The sequence below is a fragment of the Equus caballus genome, chromosome 2 (assembly GCF_041296265.1).
Source record: "Equus caballus isolate H_3958 breed thoroughbred chromosome 2, TB-T2T, whole genome shotgun sequence".
Taxonomy (NCBI): Eukaryota; Metazoa; Chordata; class Mammalia; order Perissodactyla; family Equidae; genus Equus; species Equus caballus.
The window spans coordinates 18,016,825-18,041,765 of record NC_091685.1 but is presented as its reverse complement, the minus strand read 5'-3'; the positions used below and the strand labels follow the sequence as shown (position 1 = coordinate 18,041,765).

Below are 24,941 nucleotides of genomic sequence, written 5' to 3'. Positions count from 1 at the left end.
TTGTTATGCAACAATAGATAATTGGAGCAGAAATTGATACCAAAAGTGCTATCCCACTGTGACAAAAACCTAAAACATGTGGCAATGGCTTGGGATCAGGGAGCATTTGGAAGTTAGAAGGCCCTCAAGGAGACTATTAGTGAAGATTTGAAGGAGAGAAAGAAAATTGTTATTGGAGGCTGGAGAAAAGGCAACTTCTGTAGTGTAGTAGCAAAAAGTTCAGAAGAATGTCATCTGTGGTAAAATCCAAAATAGAAAGTATACTTAACGTAAGGGTGAATTTGGCCAAGGAGATTTTTAGCCAGCATGTTCAAAGTGCCAACTGGTCTCTTTTAGCTGTCAATGATAAGGTACAGGAAGGGAGAGAAGCTAAAAAGGCAACTGTTCAACTTTCTCGAAGAGTTTAGAGGATATATAAAGGGCTCAGCACAGTCTTTCTAGCCACCAAAAGTTTCTCAAAGGAAGACTACCCTTAAGATAAAGATGAAATCTGGGCCGGCCTGGTGGCAAAGCGGTTAAGTTCCCAGCTGCTTTGGCGGCCCAGGGTTCACCAGTTCAGATCCCAGGTGTGGACCTAGGCACTACTTGGCAAGCCACACTGTGGCAGGCATCTCACATACAAAGTGGAGGAAGGTGGACATGGATGTTAGCTCAGGGCCAGTCTTCCTCAGCAAAAAGAGAAGGATTGGTGGTGAATGTTAGCTTAGGGCCAATCTTCCTCAAAAAATTAAATAAATGAACAAATAAAGATGAAGTCAGGAGTGTAGTTGTAAGACTGTTTGTTAAGACTTTAGAAAGTTTTAAGTGCATTTTTCTTTTTTTTTTTTCAAAGATTTTATTTTTTTCCTTTTTCTCCCCAAAGCCCCCTGGTACATAGTTGTATGTTCTTCGTTGTGGGTCCTTCTAGTTGTGGCATGTGGGATGCTGCCTCAGCATGGTTTGATGAGCAGTGCCATGTCCGCGCCCAGGATTCGAACCAACGAAACACTGGGCCGCCTGCGGCGGAGCGCACAAACTTAACCACTTGGCCACGGGGCCAGGCCCTTAAGTGCATTTTTCATAGATCCTCACAAGTAATTGAAGTGGCTTCTAAGAATGCTAGAATACTTCCTTTTTTTTTTTTACTAGACAAGAGAGCTTTTAAGAATCTTCAGAAGGTTTCCTATAGCATACTGAGTCTCAGACCAAGGTGGAGAGGGGCCTATCTTGAAGACATTTGTGGGTGTAGCTTTCGAGAATCTAAATAAAATTCATAGAACACATAAAAATGTAAGAGAACTACATTTGTAGAAGAACCACCAGCTTCAAGTAAAAAGGACAGTTCAAAATGAAAAGAGCCCCGGGAAGTCGGAACTTCCTATGGGCAAGAAGCAGGCTCTGAAACTACACAGTCACGAACGTAAGCCACTTCTTATGGAAAAGAAAGGATGACTCAAGGAAAAGAACCAAGAGTCCAGAAGGCAGAGCTAAGAGCCACAGGGAATCACTCTCAGGGAGCAGGACTGGGTCCCAGTCAAGGAAATGGAAGTATGTACCTGGCTGGGATTTCAGAATTGATATGGAACGCTGACTGGTGCATCCCTCCTGTTTCCCCCTTTTTGAACAGGAGTGTTCATTGCAGTTATCTTATCCCCATCACACCATTGGATGCTGTGTTTGTGTTACAGACAACTTGATTATTTCTTTAATTGGTCTTTAGATCAAGAGGAACCACACCCAAGGAGCCAAATGTGAAGAGCCTCATGTATACCTGGACCTCATTTAGATGGTGAGACCCTGAACTTTGAGCTGATGCTGTAAGGTGAGGAGACTTTGGGAGTCCTCGGAGGGAGGTGAGTGGATTGTGCACATTCAATGGTTGTGAATTGTGTTGTCCAGAGTGTGGGCTGTGGTGGATAGTCTTTAAATGTGCACACCGTCAGTCTCTACTGTATCTGTAGCATGTCTTCTTTTTTACACTTAATTTTTTTGTGCCTTTTCTTCATTATTTCACCAGAGGTTTGTCTATTACTCTTCTCAAAGAATCAACTTTTGGCTATGTCAATCTTTTTCTATTATTATTATTGAGGTCATAATAGTTTATAACATTGTGAAATTTCAGTTGTACATTATTATCTGTCAGTCACCATATAAATGTACCCTTTTACCCCTTCTGCCCAGCCCCCAAACCCATTCCCCTCTGGTAACCACTAATCTGTTCTCTTTGTCCACATGTTTGTTTATCTTCCACATACGAGTGAAATTATGTGGTGTTTGTCTTTCTCTTTCTGGCTTATTTAGCTTAACATAGTACCCTCAAGGTCCACCCATGTTGTTGCAAATGGGATGATTTTGTCTTTTTACGGCTGAATAGCATTCCACTATATATATATGCCACATCTTCTTTATCCATTCATCAGTTGATGGGCACTTCGGTTGCTTCCACGTCTTGGCTATCGTGATTAACGCTGCAATGAACATGGAGGTGCATGGGACTTTTGGAATTGCTGATTTCAAGTTCTTTGGATAAATACCCTGTAGTGGGATAGCTGGGTTGTATGATATTTCTATTTTTAATTTTTTGAGACATCTCCATACTGCTTTCCATAGTGGCTGCACCAGTTTGCATTCCCACCAGCAGTGTATCAGGTTCCCTTTTCTCCACATCCTCTCCAACATTTGTTATTGTTTGTCTTGGTGATTATAGCCATCCTAACGAGTGTAAGATTATATCTCATTGTAGTCTTGATTTGCATTTCCCTGATGATTAGTGATGTTGAACATCTTTTCATGTGCCTATTGGCCATCTGTATCTCTTCTTTGGGAAAATGTCTGTTCAGGTCCTCGGCCATTTTTTGATCAGAGTGTTTGTTTTTCTGATGTTGAGTTGTGTGAGTTCTTTATATATTTTGGAGATTAACTCCTTGTCAGATATATGATTTGCAAATATTTTCTCCCAATTGGTGGGTTATCTTTTTGTTTTGTTCCTGGTTTCCTGCCTTACAGAAGTTCTTTAGTCTGATGAAGTTCCGTTTGTTTATTTTTTCTTTTGTTTCCCTTGCCTGAGTAGACATGGTACTTGAAAAGATCCTTCTAAGACGGATGTCAAACAGTGTATTGCCTATATTTTCTTCTAGGAGTTTTATGGTTTCACATCTTACTTTCAAGTCTTTGATCCATTTTGAGTTAATTTTCGTGTATGGCAAAAGATAATGGACTACTTTCATTCTTTTACATGTGGCTGTCCAGCTTTCCCAACACCATTTATTAAAGAGAGTTTCCTTTCTCCAGTGTATGTTCTTGCCTCCTTTGTTGAAGATTAGCTGTCCATGGATGTGTGGTTTTATTTCTGGGTTTTCAGTTCTGTTCCATTGATCTGTGTATCTGTTTTTGCGCCAGTACCTTGCTGTTTTGATTACTACAGCTTTGTAGTATATTTTGAAGTCAGGGATCGTGATGCCTCCAGCTTTGTTCTTCTTTTCTCGTGATTGCTTTAGTTATTTGAGGTATTTTGTTGCCCCATATGAATTTTAGGATTCTTTGTTCTATTTCTGTGAAGAATGTCGTTGGGATTCTGATTGGGATTGCATTGAATCTGTAGATTGTTTTAGGTAGTATGGACATTTTAACTATATTTATTCTTCCGATCCATGTGCATGGAATATCCTTCCATTGCTTTATGTCATCATCGATTTCTTTCCATAATGTCTTATACTTTTCAGTGTATAGGTCTTTCACCTCCTTGGTTAAATTTATTCCTAGATATTGTATTCTTTTTGTAGCGATTGTAAATGGGGTTGTACACTTGAGTTCTCTTTCTGTTAGTTCAATATTGGAGTATAGAAATGCAACTGATTTTTTTTTAAAGATTTTTTAATTTTTCCCTTTTTCTCCCCAAAGCCCCCCGGTACATAGTTGTATATTCTGAGTTGTGAGTCCTTCTAGTTGTGGCATGTGGGACGCCGCCTCAGCATGGCCTGATGAGCAGTACCATGTCTGCACCCAGGATCAGAACCAACGAAACACTGGGCCACCTGCAGCGAAGCACGCGAACTTAACCGCTCCGCCACAGGGCCGGCCCCGCAACTGATTTTTGTAAGTTGATTTTGTACCCGTAACTTTGCTGTAGATGTTAACTATTTCTAACAGTTTTCTGATGGATTCTTTAGGATTTTCTATATGTAAAATCAGGTCACCTGCAGACAGTGAGAGTTTCACTTCTTCCTTGCCAATTTGGATATCTTTTATTTCTTTTTCTTGCCTAATTTCTCTGGCCAAAACCTCCAGTTCTATGTTGAATAAGAGTGGCAAGAGTGGGCACCCTTGTCTTGTCCCTGTTCTCAGAGGGATGGCTTTCAGTTTTTCCCTGTTGAGTATGATATTGGTTGTGGGTTTGTCATATATGGCCCTTATTATGTTGAGGTACTTTCCTTCTATACTCATTTTATTGAGAGTTTTTATCATAAATGGATGTCGGATCTTGTCAAATGCTTTCTCTGCGTCTTTTGAGATGATCGTGTGATTTTTTGTTTTTTGAGGAAGATTAGCCCTGAGCTAACATCTGTGCCCATCTTCCTCTATTTTATATGTGGGACACCTGCTACAGCATGGCTTGATAAGTGGTGCATAGGTCCTTGGCCCAGGATCTGAACCGGCGAACCCCAGGCCTCTGAAGCAGAGTGAGCAAACTTAACCGCTACTCCACTGGGCCGGCCCCTGAGATGATCATGTGATTTTTATTCCTCATCTTGTTAATGTGGTGAATCACATTGATTGATTTGTGGATGCTGAACCATCCCTGGATCACCGGTATAAATCCGACTTGATCATGTTGTATGATCCTTTAATGTACTGCTGTATTTGATTTGCCAATATTTTGTTGAGGATTTTTTGTATCTATGTTTATCAGTGATATTGGACTGTAATTTTCCTTCTTTGTGTTGTCTTTGTCTGGTTTTGGGATCACAGTGATGTTGGCATTGTAAAATGCCTTAGGAAGTGTTCCATCTTGTTCAACTTTTTGGAATAGTTTGAGAAGCATAGGTACTAAATCTTCATTGAATGTTTGGTGGAATTCTCCAGAGAAGCCATTCGGTCCTGGACTTTTATTTTTTGTGAGGCTTTTGATTACTGTTTCAATCTATTTATTTGTGATTGGTCTATTCAGATTCTCTATTTCTTCTTGATTCAGTTTTGGGAGGTTTTATGACTTTAAGAATTTATTCACTTCTAGATTTGTCCAAATTGTTGACATAGTTTTTCATAGTATTCCCTTATACTCTATTGTATTTCTGTGGTATCCATTGTAATTTCTCCTCTTTCATTTCTAATTTTATTTATTTGAGTCTTCTCTCTTTTTTTGTTAGTGATTCATTTGTTAGCTTTGCTTATCTTCTCAAAGAACTAGCTCTTAGTTTCATTGATCCTTTCTACTGTTTTTTTTGGTTTCTATTTCATTTATTTCCGCTCTAATTTTTATTATTTCCCTCCTTCTGCTGACTTTAGGCTTTGTTTGTTCTTCTTTTTCTAATTCTGTTAGGTATAGTTTAAGATTGCTTATTTGAGATTTTTCTTGTTTGTTAAGATGGGCCTGTGTTGCTACGAATTTCCTTCTTAGGACCAAGTTTGCTGCATCCCATGTGAGTTGGTATGGTGTATTTTCATTTGTCTCCAGATATTTTTTGATTTCTCTTTTAATTCCTTCAATAATCCATTGGTTGTTTAGTAGCATGTTGTTTAGTCTCCATGTATTTGTTACTTTCCCAGCTTTTTTCTTGTAGTTGATTTCTAGTTTCATAGCATTATGGTCAGAAAAGATGCTTGATATGATTTCAATCTTCTTAAATTTATTGAGCTTGCCACATTTCCCAACATATGGTCTATGCCTGAGAATGGTCCATGCGTACTTGAGAAGAACGTGTATTCTGCTGTTTTGGGATGGAGTGTTCTACATATATCTATTGAGTCCAACTGGTTTAGTTTTTCATTTAATTCCATTATTTCCTTGTTGACTTTCTGTGTGGATGATCTATCCACTGATGTAAGTGGGGTGTTAAGGTCCCCTACTATTATTGTGTTATTGTTAATATCTTCTTTTAGGTTTGTTAATAGTTGATTTATGTGCTTTGGTGCTCCTGTGTTGGGTGCATGTATACTTATAAGTGTCATGTCCTCTTGGTGGAGTGTCCCTTTTATCATTATATACTGCCCCTATTTGTCTCTCATTGCTTTTTTTTTTTTATAGATTTTATTTTTACTTTTTCTCCCAAAGCCCCCCAATACACAGTTGTGTGTATTTTTAGTTGTGGGTCCTTCTAGTTGTGGCATGTGGGATGTCGCCTCAGCATGGCTTGACGAGCAGTGCCATGTCCACACCCAGGATTAGAACTGACGAAACCCTGTGCTGCCACAGCAGAGCATACGAGCTTAACCACTCAGCCACAGGGCCGGCCCCTCATTGCCTTTTTTATCCTGAAGTCTGCTTTGTCTGCTATAAGTATGGCAACACCTGCTTTCTTTTGTTTGCCATTAGCTTGGACTATTGTCTTCCATGCCTTCACTCTGAGCCTGTGTTTATATTTAAAGCTGAGATATGTTTCTTGGAGGTAGCATATTGTTGGATCTCATTTTTTAATCCATCCAGCCACTCTGTGTCTTTTGATTGGAGAATTCAATCCATTTACATTTAGAGTGATTATTGATATATGAGGGCTTAATGCTGCCATTTTATCATTTATTTCCTGATTGTTCTGTATTTCCCTTGTTTCTCATCCCATGTATTTGAGACTGCCAATTCAGTTTGTTAGTTCTCTATGGTTGTTTTCTCAGTTTTCTCTTTATTTATTGTTTGTGTTTCTGTTCTGATTATTTGTTTAGTGGTTACCATGAGCTTTGTATAAAAAAATCTTGCAGATGAGACAGTCTCTTTTCTGATAGCCTCTTATCTTAGTCTAAGCAGCTTCCATCCCTTCCCTCTTCCCCTTCTACGTTATTGTTGTCACAACTTATTCCATTTTGTGTTGTGAGTTTGTGATAAAAATGATGAAATTATAGTTATTTTTGATGTTTTTCTTCCCTTTATCTTTAATCTTGTAATTAAGAGTTTGCTAACCTGTTCTGATAGAGAACTGCAATTTTCTGGTTTTGTCTGCCTATTTATCTCCTTACTCAAGGCTTTATAAACCCTTTCTTTTTTTTCAGATATGAGGGCCTTCTTGATCATTTCTTGTAGGGAGGGTCATGTGGCTATGCACTCCCTCAGCTTTTGTTTATCTAGAAAAGTTTTTATTTCTCCATTATATCTGGAGGATATTTTTGATGGATAGAGTATTCTTGGCTGAAAGTTTTTGTCTTTCAGAGTTTTGAGTATATCATTCCACTTTCTCCTAGCCTATTATGAGAAATCCACTGAAAGTCTGATAGGGGTTCCTTTGTAAGTTATTTTTTTTCTGCCTTGATGCCCTTTATATTTTTTCTTTGTCATTGACTTTTGCCAGTTTACTACTATATGCCTTGGAGAAGGTCTTTTTACATTGGTGCAATTAGGAGTTCTATTAGCTTCTTTTACTTGTAACTCCAGTTCTTTTCCCAGGTTTGGGAAGTTCTCAGCCATTATTTTTTTTTTAAAGATTTTATTTTTTTCCTTTTTCTCCCCAAAGCCTCCTGGTACATAGTTGTATATTCTTAGTTGTGGGTCCTTCTAGTTGTGGCATGTGGGATGCCACCTCATCAAGGCTTGACAAGCGGTGCCATGTCTGCACCCAGGATTCGAACTGGTGAAACCCTTCCCTGCCACAGCGGAGCATGTGAACTTAACCACTTGGCAACAGGGCCAGCCCCTCAGCCATTATTTTTTTTTTTGAACAAGCTTTCTGCTCCTTTCTCTCTCTCTTCTCCCTTTTGAATGCCTATAATCCTTAAGTTGCATTTCCTAATTGAGTTAGTTAGTTTTCAGAGAATTTCTTCATTTCTTTTTAGTTCTTTCTCTTCCTCCATCTAAAGCATTTCTATATTTCTATCCTCCAGATGGTAATTCTGTCCTCTATAATATCAGCTCTGTTATTCAAAGACTCCAGATTTTTCTTTATCTCATCCATCATGTTTTTCATCTCCAACATTTCTGATCAGTTTTTCTTTATAGTTTCTATCTCTTTTGTGAAGAATTCCCTCTGTTCATTAATTTTATTCCTGATTTCATTGAACTGTCTATCTGAATTTTCTTGTAAGCTGTTGAGTATTTTTATGACAGATATTTTGAATTCTTTGTCATTTAAATTGTAAATTTCTGTGCCTTCAGGATTGATTTCTGGGTGCTTGTCATTTTCTTTCTGGTCTGGAGTATTAATATACTTCCTCATATTATTTGATGGGATGGATTTGTGCCTTTGCAAATTGGTGGTATCTGGTCGCAGATTCCACCTGCCACCACTGGGAGGTTGGGGGCAGGAGCTGTGTATTCAGCCTGCTGTGATCACTGGCATCTGTGCCTGTCTTTTGGAATCTATGCTGACAGGGACCATCTGCAATTGACCACTCACATCTGGTGCTTTTGTCACATATGCACAGATGATCTGGCGGGGGTCCCTTTCTCTGGCCAACTGGCCAAGCTGATGTGCCAGGTAGAGGGAGGGGCACTTTCTTTCACATGCGTGATCCTGGGAACATTCTCACTCTGCCCTCACTATCTGCATTCCTGGGGAGCTGGCTTGATGAAGACACCCAGCAATAGCTTAGCCTCCTCTGTGTGGAGCTTTCCCACAGCTGAGAGGCAATTTGGAGAGTGAAGGCATTCCTGTGGAGAGCTGCCTCGCCCCTCTCTCCTTTCAGAGCCTGGCACAGCCCTGAGCCCCAGGTCACTGCTGGAGAGGGAGAGGAGATCATCTTATTTCCTTCCACTTCCTCCCCAGGGGGGTCCAGCACCTCCACCTTCAGACGTATGGCTGTGTGGGTCTCTCAGATGTCTTTTGTGTTGTGTGAATGTCTTTTGTTGGTTTATGAATGTCCTTTTCATTGTATCTTAAAGGAGAGAGTCTAAGGGAAGACCTCACTCTGCCAGGATGCTGACGTCACTCTATGTCAATCTTTTTAAAATCACATGTATTTGTTTTTTGCTTATTTAGTTTCTCCTCTTATTTTTATTAACTTGTGACTTTTATTTTCTTTGGAGCAGTTCTGTTGTTCTTTGTCTAACTTCTTGACTTTAACACTTAGCTCTTTAAATTTCTGCCTATCTTCTTTTCTAATATAAGCACTCAAGTGCTTCTATATGCACCAAGTACATCCCACAAGTTTCAATACTTAGTATTTTTAAGTCATTCAGTTCTAAGTGTTTTCTGATATCCTATACGATGTCATCTTTGATCAGTTTAGCAGTATATTTTAAATTTTCCAAACACACAGGGAGTTTTAAGTTGTTGCTGTTAATGTCTTCCAATTATGATGTAGATACACAATGGGATAAGTCAAATACTGATTCTTTGGTATTTGAGACTTGTTTTTCAACAAATCTAGAACACGGTCTAGAGTACAGTCAATATTTACGAAAGCTCCTTGGAAATGCTTGATGAACATATGTACTCTCTAATATTGGGTAATGTTTTCTAGATAAAATCTACTAAATCAAACCTTTTTAAAAAACTATTTCTTAGTCTTGGATCCTCCTATCATATTTGTATGCCATCTCTCACACCTTTTGCAGTGAGTAATCCAGTTTTACCTTTCTTTGTTAATATGATAGGAAATATTTGAAAATTTTGTGGTGTAGGCAGTATGCTTGATATTCAACTATGAATTCATGGAGTTTTACACCTAAGAGTTTGTCAGTATTTTAAGATACTGGTATTTGATAGCCTCTTTATATGAATAAATTGGCTCCAAATTTTAAGCTGAAAAGTCATGGTAAAATTGTTCAGAAAATTATTACAACCATGGAACTTATAGAGATTTTCAATACTTAGATTAAGAATTATGTACACATTGTTCATAGTGTCTGTGTTCTGTTCACCAAGCAAAAATAATAAAATGCTGGTTATAAAAAAGTATATATCAGCATAGAAATAGGCTGAGTTCAGAAAAATATCCCAGTGTACATGGGAATTTTATTTTATTTTATTTTATTTTATTTTTTTAGGTTTTCAAGTGTTTATTCCCACAAAGCAACTACGTCCCACATTCATCCTCATACTTTGTGGCATATCTGTAAGTTCTCAGCGGGCTTTAGTTCTGTATAGACAAGACCAGATGGCAGGACCTTGACCAAGGTGAGGAAGGTGCCCATGACAAGGCAGAGACCTGAGTTGGGTGTCCCTCCACCAGCTCCTCCCTAAGCACAGTGAAACCAGCCTCCATGTTGTCAGGAAGGAAATGCCCCACTTGACTTTGTAGAGTACAGACAGCATACAGGAGTCAAGGTCTCCACAGGGACCCATTAAAGCAAGCTTTGATGACAGTTTTTAGTTGTGCCTTTATTCACCTTAGTTTCTTGAAAATGTACTTGTTTTAAAGATCCTATAAATAGAGTGATCACCCACTAATGTGGGATGTAAGCTCCCCCTCTCAGCATGGTATTTTTGTTTTTTAAAAAGCAGAATTTCTTACAGGAATCTTATTGACCACACAGTAGTTACAAGAATGTCCGATATAATGGCATATACAATCTAAACAAGACAGGCTGATTAAGGATTTACATAATGTAAAAACATACATATTAAAAGTTAGCCATGTGGACAGAGGCATGCAGCAGGAAGAGTAGCTGATGGGAGGTTGGGGGTTGAGGGCCCAGATGCAGTAATATTGCTTTTCCCCTCCGTTACCAAAGGTAACTTCCGCTAACAGATACACATTTCACACATCTAACTACACAAGGGTAAATCGTGACCTGCTACACGTACAGTCTAAGTGGTCTGTGAGACTCCCACAAAAATAGGAAACACGAACCCCATGAAGGCAGGAGGAAGCATTGGTCATGTATTCTAGTTGGACTTGGAAAATGTTTAACTCTTGCCATTAACATCTGGAAGAGCTCGTGTCTCCTCTTGCTGTGTTTTCTTCACAACTGACACGCACTTAGTGGGGAATTCTGATGGTGGTTCAACCTAACAGTGATGACAGAAATACTCTTAAAAATGCTGTAACTTTTCAGCCAACATCATACTCAATGGGCAAAAACTGAGTGCCATCCCCCCAAAACAGGAATGAGACAAGGATGCCCTCTATCACCACTCTTATTTAACGTAGTACTGGAGGTTTTGGCCAGAGCAATTAGGCAAGAAAAAGGAATAAAAGGAATCCAAATAGGGAGGGAAGAAGTGAAACTCTTACTGTTTGCAGATAACATGATCTTATATATAGAAAACCCCGACGAATCCGTTGGAAAACTTTTAGAAGTAATCAACAACTACAGCAAAGTTGCAGGGTATAAAATCAATTTAAATAAATCAGTAGCATTTCTATACTCTAATAATGAACTAACAGAAAAAGAACTCAAGAACACAATACCATTCACAATCGCAACAAAAAGAATAAAATACCTCAGGGTGAATTTAACTAAGGAAGTGAAAGACCTATGCAACAAAAATTACAAGGCTTTTCTGAAAGAAATGGATGACGACATAAAGAGATGGAAAGACATTCCATGTACATGGATTGGAAGAATAAACATAGTTAAAATGTCCATTCTACCTAAAGCAATCAACAGATTCAACACCATCCCAATCAGAACCCCTATGACATTCTCTACAGAAATAGAACAAAGAATCCTAAAATTCATATGGGGCAATAAAAGACCCCGAATTGCTAAAGCAATCCTGAGAAAAAAGAACACTGTTGGAGGCATCACAATCCCTGACTTCAAAACATATTACAAAGCTACAGTAATCAAAACAGCATGGTACTGGTACAAAAACAGGTGCACAGATCAATAGAACAGAATTGAAAGCCCAGAAATAAAACCACACATCTATGGGCAGCTAATCTTCGACAAAGGAGCTGAGGGCATACAATGGAGAAAAGAAAGTCTTTTCAACAAATGGTGCTGGGAAAACTGGAAAGCCACATGTAAAAGAATGAAAATTGACCATTCTTTTTCACCATTCACCAAAATAAACTCAAAATGGATCAAAGACATAAAGCTGAGACCTGAAACCATAAGGCTTCTAGAAGAAAATGTAGGCAGTACACTCTTTGACATCAGTATTAAAAGGATCTTTTCAGACACCATGTCTTCTCAGACAAGGGAAACAATAGAAAGAATAAACAAATGGGACTTCATCAGACTAAAGAGCTTCTTCAAGGCAAAGGAAAACAAGATTGAAACAAAAAAACAACCCATTAACTGGGAATAAATATTTGCAAGTCATACATCTGACAAAGGCTTAATATCCATAATATATAAAGAACTCACAGAACTTAACAACAAAAAATCAAACAACCTGATCAAAAAATGGGCAGGAGACATGAACAGACATTTCTCCAAAGAAGATATACAGATGGCCAACAGGCACATGAAAAGATGTTCATCATCACTGATCATCAGGGAAATGCAAATCAAAATTACACTAAGATATCACCTTACACCCATTAGAATGGCAAAAATAACTAAAACAAATAGTAACAAACGTTGGAGAGGTTGTGGAGAAAAAGGAACCCTCATACACTGCTGGTGGGAATGCAAACTGGTGCAGCCACTATGGGAAACAGTATGGAGATTCCTCAAAAAACTAAAAATAGAACTACCATACGATCCAGCTATCCCACTACTGGGTATCTATCCAAAGAACCTGAAATCAGCAATTCCAAAAGTCCCATGCACCTCTATGTTCATTGCAGCATTATTCACAATAGCCAAGACGTGGAAGCAACCTAAGTGCCCATCAACAGATGATTGGATAAAGAAGCTGTGGTATATATAAACAATGGAATACTACTCAGCCATAAAAAAGAACAAAATCATCCCATTTGCAACAACGTGGATGGACCTTGAGGGAATTACGTTAAGTGAAATAAGCCAGGTAGAGAAGGACAATCTCTGTATGACTCCACTCATATGAGGAATTTAAACATGTGGACAAAGAGAACAGATTAGTGGCTACCAGGGGAAAGGTGGGGTGGGGGGTGGGCACAAAGGGTGAAGGGGTGCACCTACAACACGACTGACAGACAATAATGTACAACTGAAATTTCACAAGATTGTAACCTATCAACTCAATAAAAAAAAATGCTGTAACTTTTCCATAACATATTTTAATCACACGCTTAACATAAAACATGGATCATCTACAGCTTTAAGCCAAATGGTGGAGGAAGTGCATCTGAACGGTAACACTTTTCATTTCAATATTCTATAGTTCCTAGCACTGTCCTTCAGAATGAAACTGATCCAACCGCTTGCTCATTTACCCAAGCAGGCTCTAGTATGAGCTCTTAAAAAACATCCAAAACAGAAGAAATATCACTCTTTTTCTCTGGGCTTTTTGAGAAACTAAATCAAAATGATAAATTATTCAAGGTTCCTACTGAGCAGTGGTGCTTCTCTGTGTGTAACTATCTAGGGAACAAATCAGAACTTGCACTGCAAGAGCATCAACGTAGGGTGTACTTATCAGGAATCAGGAACCTCAGACAGCAGTTCAGAGTTTTCTCATACACCCCCATTTGCCCTGCTTTTTGCCAATTATTATGGCAAAGGCGTTTGGGGGCCATGCTTGGCAACTTATGCTCGCAGATCCTCTTGAGGAGATTTCTCTAGTTGAGTAGAAACCCTTCCATAGAAAGTCGGCAGGTTCTGTGAACCTAGACGGGAGACTTAATGTCTCTAAATGCTCAAATTGCAAGTTCCTACTGGAGAAAGAGCCTTAAAATAACTTGAAGGTCTATTTTATTGGCAACACAGAATGCAAAGTATTTTATTTTTAAACTTCTAAATTTGAAAACAAGACAGCCTAGGTTAAATAATAGTTTTCCAAAGCTGAATGTGCTCATTTGCAGCTCAGTTTTTCTGCTTTAAGTACAAAAAAACAACTTCCTAAAACTCCTAGGCAGGAACACTACTGTTTTGATGATCTGTGATTAGATGAACGGATCCATCTCAGTTGGTAACATCCCTTTGTTTTTCCTTAGTAAGGGTTTAAAAAATTCTAGAACAGACACATTTTTCTATTCTTACACTGACAATTTCAGCCCAAATGTCTCCTGAGAGGCGTATACCATGGACAGGAATCCATCTTCATCCTTCTCACTTTCATACACTTCAGAAATCGGCGTGTACACGCTCACCATGCTGTATCCATTCACTAAGAGGAAGAAGGTTTGATTAGCCTTGAGCTGTAAGCGCCTTCTAATTATCTTGATGAGCTCACTCATGTTGACATGATCAGGTACAAGGAACTTGGTTTCATCCAGGACAGGAAGATGCTTCTCACCCTTGTATCGTTCTGTTATCACCGGGATTTTGGTTGGACGCTGCTCTGGGATAAGTCGGGCGTCTTCTCTTTGTTTGAAGGCGCGGCGCTGCTGAAGGTCTTCTCCGACCGACCGCCGGGGGGCGCGGGGGGGGCGGCGAGGCGGGGGTGCCGGCTGCTCCAGGCGGCGGCGGCTCCGACTGCGGCGACTGTGACTTCCCTTGCCGGGGAATTTCAGTAATGACAAAATGGTATTTTAATCCAGTGAGGAAGGTATGATTTCTGTAATAAATGGCGCCGGCACAATTAGGCATCCACCAGAGAGAAAATAAGATTGGACTCCCAAACGCGCTACATTCAGAAATAAATTCTGGATGCATTAGAGTTTAAAGGTAGCAGGTCCTCTTGAGGAGATTTCAATTAAATTTAAAATTAAATTTTAAAATAATATTTTGAAGTTAACTCCATAATTTAAGATTTAGAAAGACCTTTTAAACAAGAGAAAAACTCTTAAGATCAAGGAAAAGTTAGGTTTATTTGACCTCATAAAAATCCATGTTTTATTATAGGGGAAAAGATAACAAAGCCAAAAGATAGATTGGAAAAATGTTTGCAATGTATGACATTGAAAGGGGATTAATACCTTTATTATTGTATATTGCAGTATGCAATGAGAGTCTATAAATTAATTTAAAAAAAGAAAGACAACTCAACCATCTGCAGCAATGGGGATTCCAGTTCATCCCATTAACTTCCTTCTTCCAAGTTTCCCCTCAGGAAAAGGGGCCTGTGACAACCACAGAAGAGGAGCTGTTCTCCGAGGATGTGTGGAGGAGCGGATCCCTCAGCAGGACAAGGGATGGACTATGTCAGCAAGGGGTGGGCTGTGTGCACGACCTCTTAGATTTACCTTCAAGAAGAGAACTGCTGTGAGGAGTGTAGGTAGCTAACATCTTCCAAATGCTATACTGTTGGGATTTGCCATGGCATCCGTGTCAAGACACGCTCTCCCTGGATGAAGTCCACCCAGTAGCCTTACTAGAGCTGGGCTGATTCTGTCTCATGTGGGCTTCCTCTAAGGGGAAATCAGCCTGGCCAAGTCTTTCTCAGAGCTGCTCTGCACTCTGAGGCTCTCCTTGCCTAGTCCTCCTTTCACAAGTGTCTGTCCTGCATCATGATCTGAAGATTCTCCCTGTCTCCTTCCGCTTCCTCTCATCTTTGTCTTTGACAGGCATTTCCCCCTTGGATTGCTGATTCCATCCTTGGCTTTCTCACTTGTGACAGGACTCAAATTTATACAGCTTCTAAGTTTTGGGGTGATTCATTATGCAGCAATAGATAATGAAACCGTTTGGTATGAGTGCTGCCATAAAAAAAAAAGCCTAAAATATGTGGCACTGGCTTTGGAACTGCATGGCAGAGAGGCTGAAGGATCTTGAAGAAAAAGGGCCTCAGTGAGAGTGTTAAATGAAACCTCAAGGGCCTGGAGGAGGTAGTCGGTGGGATCACAAAGGAAAGTGAGGAAAATGTCATTGAAGGCTGAAGGAAGGGCAATCATTTCCCAGAAAGTTTGGCAACACTGTTTTCACGTGAGGTAATATGGAGAAGAAGAAATGTCCCTAATGAGCTCAATTATCCAGCCAAGGAGATTTGTGGGCAGAATACTCAGAGTGCTCCCTGCTTTCTCAGGCAGCTGCCTATGATAAATGGCATGCTGCTCATGGTAAAATGTGAGAGGAGAGAGAGAAACTAAAAATAAACTTAAATATAAAGGAGACCACATATTGTATGATTCCATTGATAAGAAACGCCCAAATAGGCAAATCGATAGAGACAGAAAGTAGATTAGTGGTTGCCTATGGCTGGGCAGTGAGGTTTGGGGGGAAATGGGGAGTGACTGCTAATGGCTACCAGGTTCCTTTTTGGGGTAATGAAAATGTTCTAACATTGATTGTGGTAATGGTCGTATAAGTCTGAGAATATACTAAAAATTATTGAGTTGTATGTTTTAAGTGGGTGAATTATATGCTACATAAATTTATTGAATATCTCAATAAATTCTACATATCTATCTAGGACCAGGACTCGCTGTACTTGAATATAAAACTGGTTTTCATCGTTACCTTCTCCAAATGGTAAATGATTCTAAAATTAAGAAATGGCTCTTGGCAAAAATAAAATCCAAGACACTGTCAAGAAAACATTATCTAAAAATGAAGTTAAGGGTTAAGACCTCAAAAAGATCAAAGGAGTTGCCTCATAAAAACTGTCAGATAGAAAAAAGTCTCCCCGAAGATCTTTTTTTCTTTTTTTGAGGAAGATTAGCCCTAAGCTAACATCTACCACCAATCCTCTTTTTGCTAAGGAAGACAGGCCGTGAGCTAACACCTATACCCATCTTCCTCTGTTTTATATGTGGAATGCCTGCCTCAGCCTGACTTGATAAGCGGTGCGTAGGTCCACACCCAGGATTCGAACTGGCAAACCCTGGGCCACTGAAGCGGTGCATGTGAACTCAACCACTGTGCCACCGGGTTGGCCCCTCTCCAAAGATCTTAAAGATGTTATTTCACAGCAGTCTCTCAGGAGCCCAAGGTAGAGAAGAGCTTATCTCAAAGAGAGTTGCTGGAGTGGCTTTTGTTAAAATGAAAAGAGTCCTTTGCGCCCCTTCCCTTTCACAGGCAGGAAACAGGCTGAGAAGGCTACTCAATTTCAAACTCAATTTTCTTATGGAAAAAAAAGGATGATTCAGAGGGAAGAACCAAGAACCCAGACCCTGGAGCCAAAAATCACAGTGAGCAATAATGACTCTCAGGCAACTGGACTAAGCTCTAACCAACATATACTGTTTGTATTTCAGAACTGGCTCTGTGGTATGCCTCTCGCTCTCCCTCTTTTTGAAGGGCAATGACTACAGAGGTTACCCTATGCTTTTCCCACCATTGTATGTATGATGTGTGTAGGGGAGAAATAACTTGCCTCTTTAGTTCACTGATCCGCTATGTAGGGAAGGGGTGTGAGGGAGAGACCAATTAGGAAATAAATTAAGAGGCTCTTAAAATAGTCCAGGCAGGAGACAGTGGTGGTTTGGAGTAGGTAGTAGTAGAGATAGTAATAAGTGGTGAGATTCAGAATATATTTTGAGGGGGCTGGCCGGTGGCGTAGTGGTTAAGTTCATGCACTCTGCTTTTGTGTCCCAGGGTTCACAGGTTCGAATCCCGGGTGTGGACCTACACACCACATGTCAAGCCATGCTGTGGTGGCATCCCACATACAAAACAGAGGAAGATTGGTACAGATGTTAGCTCAGGGCCAATCTTCCTCACCAAAAAAGAAATATATATATATTTTTTTTTTTTGAAATTATAACTGACAGGCTTTATTGACCTATTGGAAGTAGGACATGAGAGAGAGTTAAATATGACTCCACAATCTTTACCTAGAAAAACTGTGTGAATGAACGAATGAATGTCCCCTTCCAACCACTTTTGTCTGTCTCCTTTCAGAGCAGAATTTTCAAGAGCGACCTACACTGCTGTCTCCACTTTCTCACCTCTCAGTTCTCATCCCACTCCTAGCTCGTCTCTGCCTACTACCATTCTGCGAAATTGCTATTGATGATACCACCAATGGCCACCGTATGTCTAAATCCAATGGACCCTTTGGCATCTTCTTTTATTTGATCACTCTGTTGCATTTAGTGTGGGTATCTACTGCTTTTTGGAAACGTTTTCTTCCTTTGGCTTTCTTGAACCATGTATTTTTCTCATTTCCTGCTACCTCTCTGGTTGTTCCTTCTGAATCTCCTTTTCTGGCTTCTCTTCTAACTCACTATTAATGTACCTCCTCAGTAGCTCTGGTTGACCCTTTTCTTGTCTCACTCTATACTTCTTCAATCCTAGGACTCCTAAATTCATACCTCCTGGCCAGATTTTTTTTTTTGATGATGATTATAAAAATTTCGGTTTTATTGTTTTTGCTAAACAATACTAAAAAAATTTCATTTTGAGGGCAAGGCTTGAATTATTTAATTTTCATCCATTTATTTAACTTTAAAAAAAAAGGAAGGGGAAAGAGATCATGGTCAAAAAATAGTAGTTAACCTCCGCCCTACCCCCAAAGCTCTACCCAGTCACATGAGCATCACCCACGTGCCACTTGGTGCCTGATATTCAGATAGTGGCACACTCTGCCCCACTCGGCCACCCTGAAGGCACAGGGGTAACAGGTGCCAGTTTTAGCTCTCAGCAGGTTAGTCAAACCAGACAAACTGGCGGGCTAAAGTCCAGAAATTCTTTCCAGGTTTTCTGCCCATTGGCTGAGCACATACAAACTGTCATAAGCTTGTAATATTTAAGGGCGGGGCTGGGGAAGGGCATAAGAGCATGAGGTTGGCAGGAAACTATAGGTCACCAAGTTTTCTCCTGGGCTAGTGGCTCTGGATACAGACTTAAAGAGAGGTGGGATAGGTGGACTCAGGTTTCTTACGAGAGAAAGTCATCCCTCAAGGAGGAGCTGAGACGTGCCACGCAAAATACTTCTTCCCGCAGAGGGCACAGGAGAAAGGGCAGCTGCTCTCCCGTCTAGGAGACAGGAGATGGTGAGGAGGTTCTTCTAGACCATGAAGTAAGACAAAAGGAGAAGGAGAATCCTGAGGTTTTGGCCAAACGTGAGACTGGTACACACACCATTAAAGACTAAAAAGCCATCAGGAACCCTCAAAGCTGAATCTCATCTGCATACACTGGATCTATGAAATGCTGCAGGAGATTCTTGCTGTGAACTAAGTCAAGTCACTTGCCTGGCTATGGGTGGTGGGGAGGGACAATATATTTTTATTGTCAGAGGAATGAGGTGGGAAGAGTGACCTGGCCAGATTTGTCTTCTAAGCTCCAGTTCTTTTTTTGGTTTGTTTGTTTGTTTGTTTTGAGGAATATTAGCCCTGAGCTAACATCTGCCGCCAATCCTCCTCTCTTTGCTGAGGAAGACTGGCCCTGAGCTAACATCTGTGTCCATCTTCCTCTACTTTATATGTGGGGCGCCTGCCACAGCATGGCTTGACAAGTGGTGTGTAGTTCCAGGCCAGGGATCTGAACCAGCAAACCTCAGGCCACCGAAGCAGAACGTGTGAACTTAACTGCTGCGCCACTGGGCCAGCCCCTAAGCTCCAGTTCTATATGTCTACTTGCATATTCAGGAAATACCATAGACATCTCAAACTGAACATGTCCAAAACAGAACTCATCACCTTTCCCCATCAAACTTGTTCTTCCTCCAATGTTCCCAGTGTCTATAAGAAAAAACCATCTACCCAGCTGCTCAAGCCAGAAAATTAATAGTCTACTTGGCTACTCACCCAAAATCACACGCCCCCATAGACAATCACTAGCTCCTGTAATTTCCACCTCTTAAGATCACTCACTCCCCAACCTCCCCACTTCTTTTCATCTACTGCTGCCCCTGTAGTCCAAGCCATCATTATCCCTTGCCTGGATTTCCCAATCACCTCCCTGCCTCAATCTTGCTGGCCACCTTGCATCCACTTTGGCCCTCCATGCTATGACTAGCATGTTCTTGTTCAAACACAAATAGGACCATGCATTTCCTCAGTTTAAAGTCTTTCAATGATCTCTATACCCTTGGAATTTATTACAAAATCCTTAATATAGCTCATAAAACTTTGCATGATCTGGACCCTGCTGTCTCTTTCACCTCAATCCCTTTAATTTCTGTGGCTAGTCATACTGATCTTTTCTCACTCCCTTGAACCTGCCAAGATTCTCTCACCTTTGGGCCTTTACACTTTTTCACTGCTCAAAGAGTTCTTCTCCATTCTCTTTGTCTGGCTAACTCTTACTCACCCTTCAAGTCTCAGAGTAAATAACATTTCCTCAGGCCCTAATCACCCCAGATTAAGTCAGCTCACTCTGTTGTGTGTTTCCTTAACCTCTTGAACTTCTGTTTGGCAATATTTTGCTTGTGCTTCTTGTAATTATTTAGTGGAATATCTGTTTCATGTCTGTCTTCCCCACTAGACTGTTAGCTCCAGGATGACAGACTATGCCTATTTTATCCACCTTTGTATCCACAATGCCTAGTAGTGCCTGGCATGTCATTAGATGCTCATTAGGTATGTCTGTACTGGCTGACAATCAGGGAAGTCCCAAGTAGCAGTGGCCTTTGGGCAAAGGCTAGGAATTTCTGAGGTTACCACCCTCCACTCCTGTTCTTCCCTGAAGGGAAGTTGTAAGGGCCAGGGGAAATGAAAGTACTTTATGACTTCATGCACTGCCTAGTACAATATGAAAGAAAATTCATCACAATTTTACTTATTAGAGGGAAAAGTTAGAAAAAAACCCAACAGCCCCTAAATGTCCAATGATCTGGGAATGGCTTCATACATTACACCAGTGGTTTAAAAGTATTATCTATGGGGCCGTTCCCGTGGCCAAGTGCTTAAGTTCGTGAGCTCTGCTTTGGTGGCCCAGGTTTTTGCTGGTTCGAATCCTGGGCGTGGACATGGTGCCACTCATCAAGCCACACTGAGGCGGCGTCCCACATGCCACAATTAGAAGGACCCACAACTAAAAATACACAACTATGTACTGGGGGGCTTTGGGGAAAAAAAGGAAAAATAAAGTCTTAAAAGTATTGCTTAATACTTCTATCTAATCCTTATTTTTCATATAGAACCTGGCATGGGGCCCCAGTATGTTAAACACATTAAAATGGAGCTACTCTAGTTGAACGGAGGATGGGACAGAGCTTAATCTCTTGGGCCTCCCCAGCTCTCCCTTTCTCTTCCCCTCCCCCATTTTTCTGTCCCTCCTCCCCCAAGTTTTGAAGGCTCTCTGGTTCCTGGCTCTATTCTGTCTTTTAAAACCAAGGCATTGTTTCTGTTTAAATTTCCATGAGGCACTCCCAAATGCTTTGCTGTGTTGCTGTTAAGTTGGCTCAAGTTGGTTTTCAGTTACTTGTAATTAAACAAGAACAAAAAACCTTAAATAATACTGTTGCAGCTTGAGATTCACTTATGCAATGGAAAGAGAATTGGGTTTGGAGTCAGAAAACTGGTTTCAAATCTAGGTCCTGACTTTTGGCAATTTAACCATTTGAACTTGGTTTTCTCATCTGCAAAGGGGATTACACTTAACTTTTGGGAATAGTTTTTAAAAATACTAACATATTAAAAGATCCGATATTGAGCAGCCTCTCAACAAATGTTAAATAAATAAGATTAAAATCTTATTATAAGTCATTCCTACCCCTCCACCAACTTGGACCCAGTAACTGGATTCAATGCGGCCAAAATTGGCAAGACTGCCATCTTGTGGCGATTTGCTGACACTGTCCAATGTCATTTAGCACAGTCGAAGCAAGATGTTCAAGAACCTAAAGTTACATAAAAGGATGGCAGACACACCAGAGAGACACTGGAATGAAGATAAAAACTAAAGACATGAGACAAACGTAATTCATCACTGGAAAGAGCAAGGAATAAAGAACCTAAGGCTGAACTTTTAGGAACTGTCACATGCAGCAGAGAAGACTGGGAAAGGGACAGAAAGATAAGACTGATGAAGGAGAAGGAGAAGTGAACCAGTATAATAATTCAGTATGACACTCAAATCAAGGTTGACATATATCTTTGTGTTGGCAGTTAACCTGATCCTATATTTTTTTTCAAGACTTCAAAAGTCATTAACAAAAGCCAGGTAGTACCATAATCCTTATGATACCATTGCTCCAGGCCATTCAAATGCCACCTCTGCCTCTTAAGTTGATGCTTCACCTTCCTTCTACACCTTATTACAATATACCACTGGTAAGAATTTTACTAATAATGGGGCTACTGCATGTCAAGGGTTATCACCACTCCACTTACCAGCAGGAATGGGGTGCGCATTAGGTTCAGATCCAGTTCTAGAATCCCATCCTGAGAACCTGCTTTCTAGGGTCACTTCTACTAGCAAATCTTTTAGACTTAATTTCTCCCAGAAGCAGAGCCTGAGACAAGGACTTGCAAACAGGTAGTTTATTTTCAAAAGTGATTCCGAGGAACAGGAGTTAGAGACTAGGAAGAGTGAAACAGGCAAACCAGGAAAACCAATTCAAGGATGAGTGATCCAGAAGGTCACTGCTTTGGGCATGTGGGGCTCAGTTCCCCCGGACATGCTCTGAGGTAGTACAGAATGTGCTTCTTAATTGTCCAATCAAGGGAAGGAAGAAGGGAGTATTTACTCACCAGCTCGTGCTCCTCATTGGTCAAGGGTTTCCCAATTGCTAGTTAACTCCCTCGCACTCTCAAGTTGGCGCTTTCAGGTTGACTCAGGAGTCAAATGGCTGTGCAAGTTCCTACAGGCATCCTGTGATCCATGAGAGAAGCCCTGGGACAGAAAGCAAGACATTTGGAGAAGGCAGTTGAAGCTTTGGACTGTCAGGTCACACCTGCATGCACCTGGTAGCCAGAACAAAGGCTGGAGTAGAAAGGTAGGCTGACAGTCACAAAAAGTGCCCATACATGGCCAACAGTGAGAAAACACCTTGCCAGATTGAAATTCTCTCTTTTTTTTTTTTTTTTAAAGATTTTATTTTTCCTTTTTCTCCCCAAAGCCTCCTGGTACATAGTTGTGTATTTTCAGTTGTGAGTCCTTCTAGTTGTGGCATGTGGAATGCTGCCTCAGCATGGCCTGATGAGCGGTGCCATGTCCGTGCCCAGGATCTGAACCGGCCAAACCCTGGGCCAGCGAAACGGAGAGTACAAACTTAACCACTTGGCAACCAGGCTGGCCCCTGAATTTCTATTTTATAGGATTCATCATAAGTTCTGAACCAGCAACCAATGTATGGTAGTCTTTCACGAATAGCCAAAATAGATGGATCCCAGAAGAAAAGGGTAAATGTGGAGTGGCAATTCTATTATACCTAATTCAATACTTTTAAATGTTTATCTTTATATCTCTGTGATTCTGAGCATGGCTATTCACAAATTTTATTACCCAAGGGAGGAATGCTTCCACCAGAGGACATGAAAATAGTTCCATTGGATTGGAAACTAAGGCCGCCATTTGCCAATTTGGGCTTGTCATGCCTGTAGGTGAGCAGGAAAGAAAAAAAAGATTAATTCACTGGTGTGCCAGAGCCAGCTCACACAGGCTTACAGGAGTCGATTGTGTGCATATATTAGTTTCCTACTGTTGCTGTAACAAATTTAGTGCTTAAAACAACACAAATTTATTATCTTACAGTTCTGCAGTTCAGAAATCTGAAATGAGTCTCACAGGGCTAAAACCAAGGTGTCAGCACAGCTGCGTTCCTTTTAGAGGCTCTAGGGGGAATCTGCTCCTTGCCTTTTCTAGCTTCTAGAGGCTGCCCGCATTCTTTGATCACATCACTAAGACTTCTGCTTTCATTGTCACGTCTTTTTCTGACTGACTCTCCTGCTTCCTTCTTTCCCTTATAAGGGTCCATGTGATTGCATTGGGCCTATCTGGATAATCCAGCATAATCTCTCAATCTCAAAATCCTTAATTTCATCACATCGACAAAATCCCTTTTGCCATCTAAGATAGCATACTCACAGGTTCCAGAGATCAGGATGTGGACATCTTTGCAGAGCCATTGTTCCACACACCACAGTGCATTTTTCTCGACTCCATGTTCATTGACATAAAATCGGTAGCTTAAAACTAGCCATAGTGGGGATATTTACACTATGGAAACTGTCAAATGCTACAGATCAGGAATTTTGCCCCTGGAGAGGCTATTGGTAAACTTTACCTGAATATCTCTGATTAGGACAGCTGGCTAGGGTGAATGAGCCTATTATCAAGGCAAAAGAGAATTGTCACAATACAATAGAGGGAGGGAGAATTATAATTCAGAGGTTACCTGGGGTACTTCCTAGTTCTGCCATGTTTAGTGCAGAAAATTATGGGATTATAGAGGCAGGACCACCAAGGTCTGCAATCCCTCAAGAAAGGTTTGGGTCATCTACAGAAAATTCACTTATAGCCTCAACTATGTGCTTAAGTTCTAGTTAATGCAGTATAAGTGGAAGTGACATATGCCACTTCTGGATCAGGGCCTTTAAGACAGTGGCATGCCTCCTTCATGCCCTCTTTCTCTTTCCCATCACCATGACTCTGATGAAGTGGAATTGGTACTGGATATGTGAAGTCAAAACCATCAACTAAGGCCCTGTGATCAGTTACAGAAAGGTTTTTTTGCCATTACAGTTCAATAATTACATAGTGTATCTACTGTTCTTCTCTTTTCCTTTCCCTTACCCCAACCAATATATACAGGGTGTGGTATGTTGTGGTGGTTGCCTAGTTCAGTCCAAAGGTTGAAGAACATTGAGGCGGGATCATTATGGAACTGGAAGAAGAAGGAACATTAGTCAGAGATGCTGGACTCGGAGCTGGAGGAAGTAACTGATGAGACTTTGGTTGATTCCTTTTTTGGGGTGAGGGGGTGAGTGTAGTGATGAAATTTAGGTTATAAAAGAGAGTGTTGTTTTAGTTAAGCATTTTGTTTCATTTCATTTTTGGAAGTGTAAATATA

At 40.5% G+C, this 24,941-nt stretch overlaps 1 long non-coding RNA gene and 1 pseudogene across 1 annotated transcript; both read right to left on the bottom strand.

The window, feature by feature from the left end:
• Window positions 1-13,835: 13,835 nt before the first annotated feature.
• On the bottom strand, window positions 13,836-21,736 carry LOC100068351 (microtubule-associated proteins 1A/1B light chain 3B pseudogene; annotated as a pseudogene).
• An 887-nt stretch (window positions 21,737-22,623) lies between these two features.
• LOC138920460 (uncharacterized) lies at window positions 22,624-24,089 on the bottom strand. The gene is made up of 3 exons (XR_011431639.1): window positions 23,957-24,089; window positions 23,375-23,466; window positions 22,624-22,762 (listed from the first exon to the last, which is right to left on the bottom strand). It is a non-coding gene; the product is annotated as an uncharacterized lncRNA (long non-coding RNA).
• Between the last annotated feature and the right edge of the window lie 852 nt (window positions 24,090-24,941).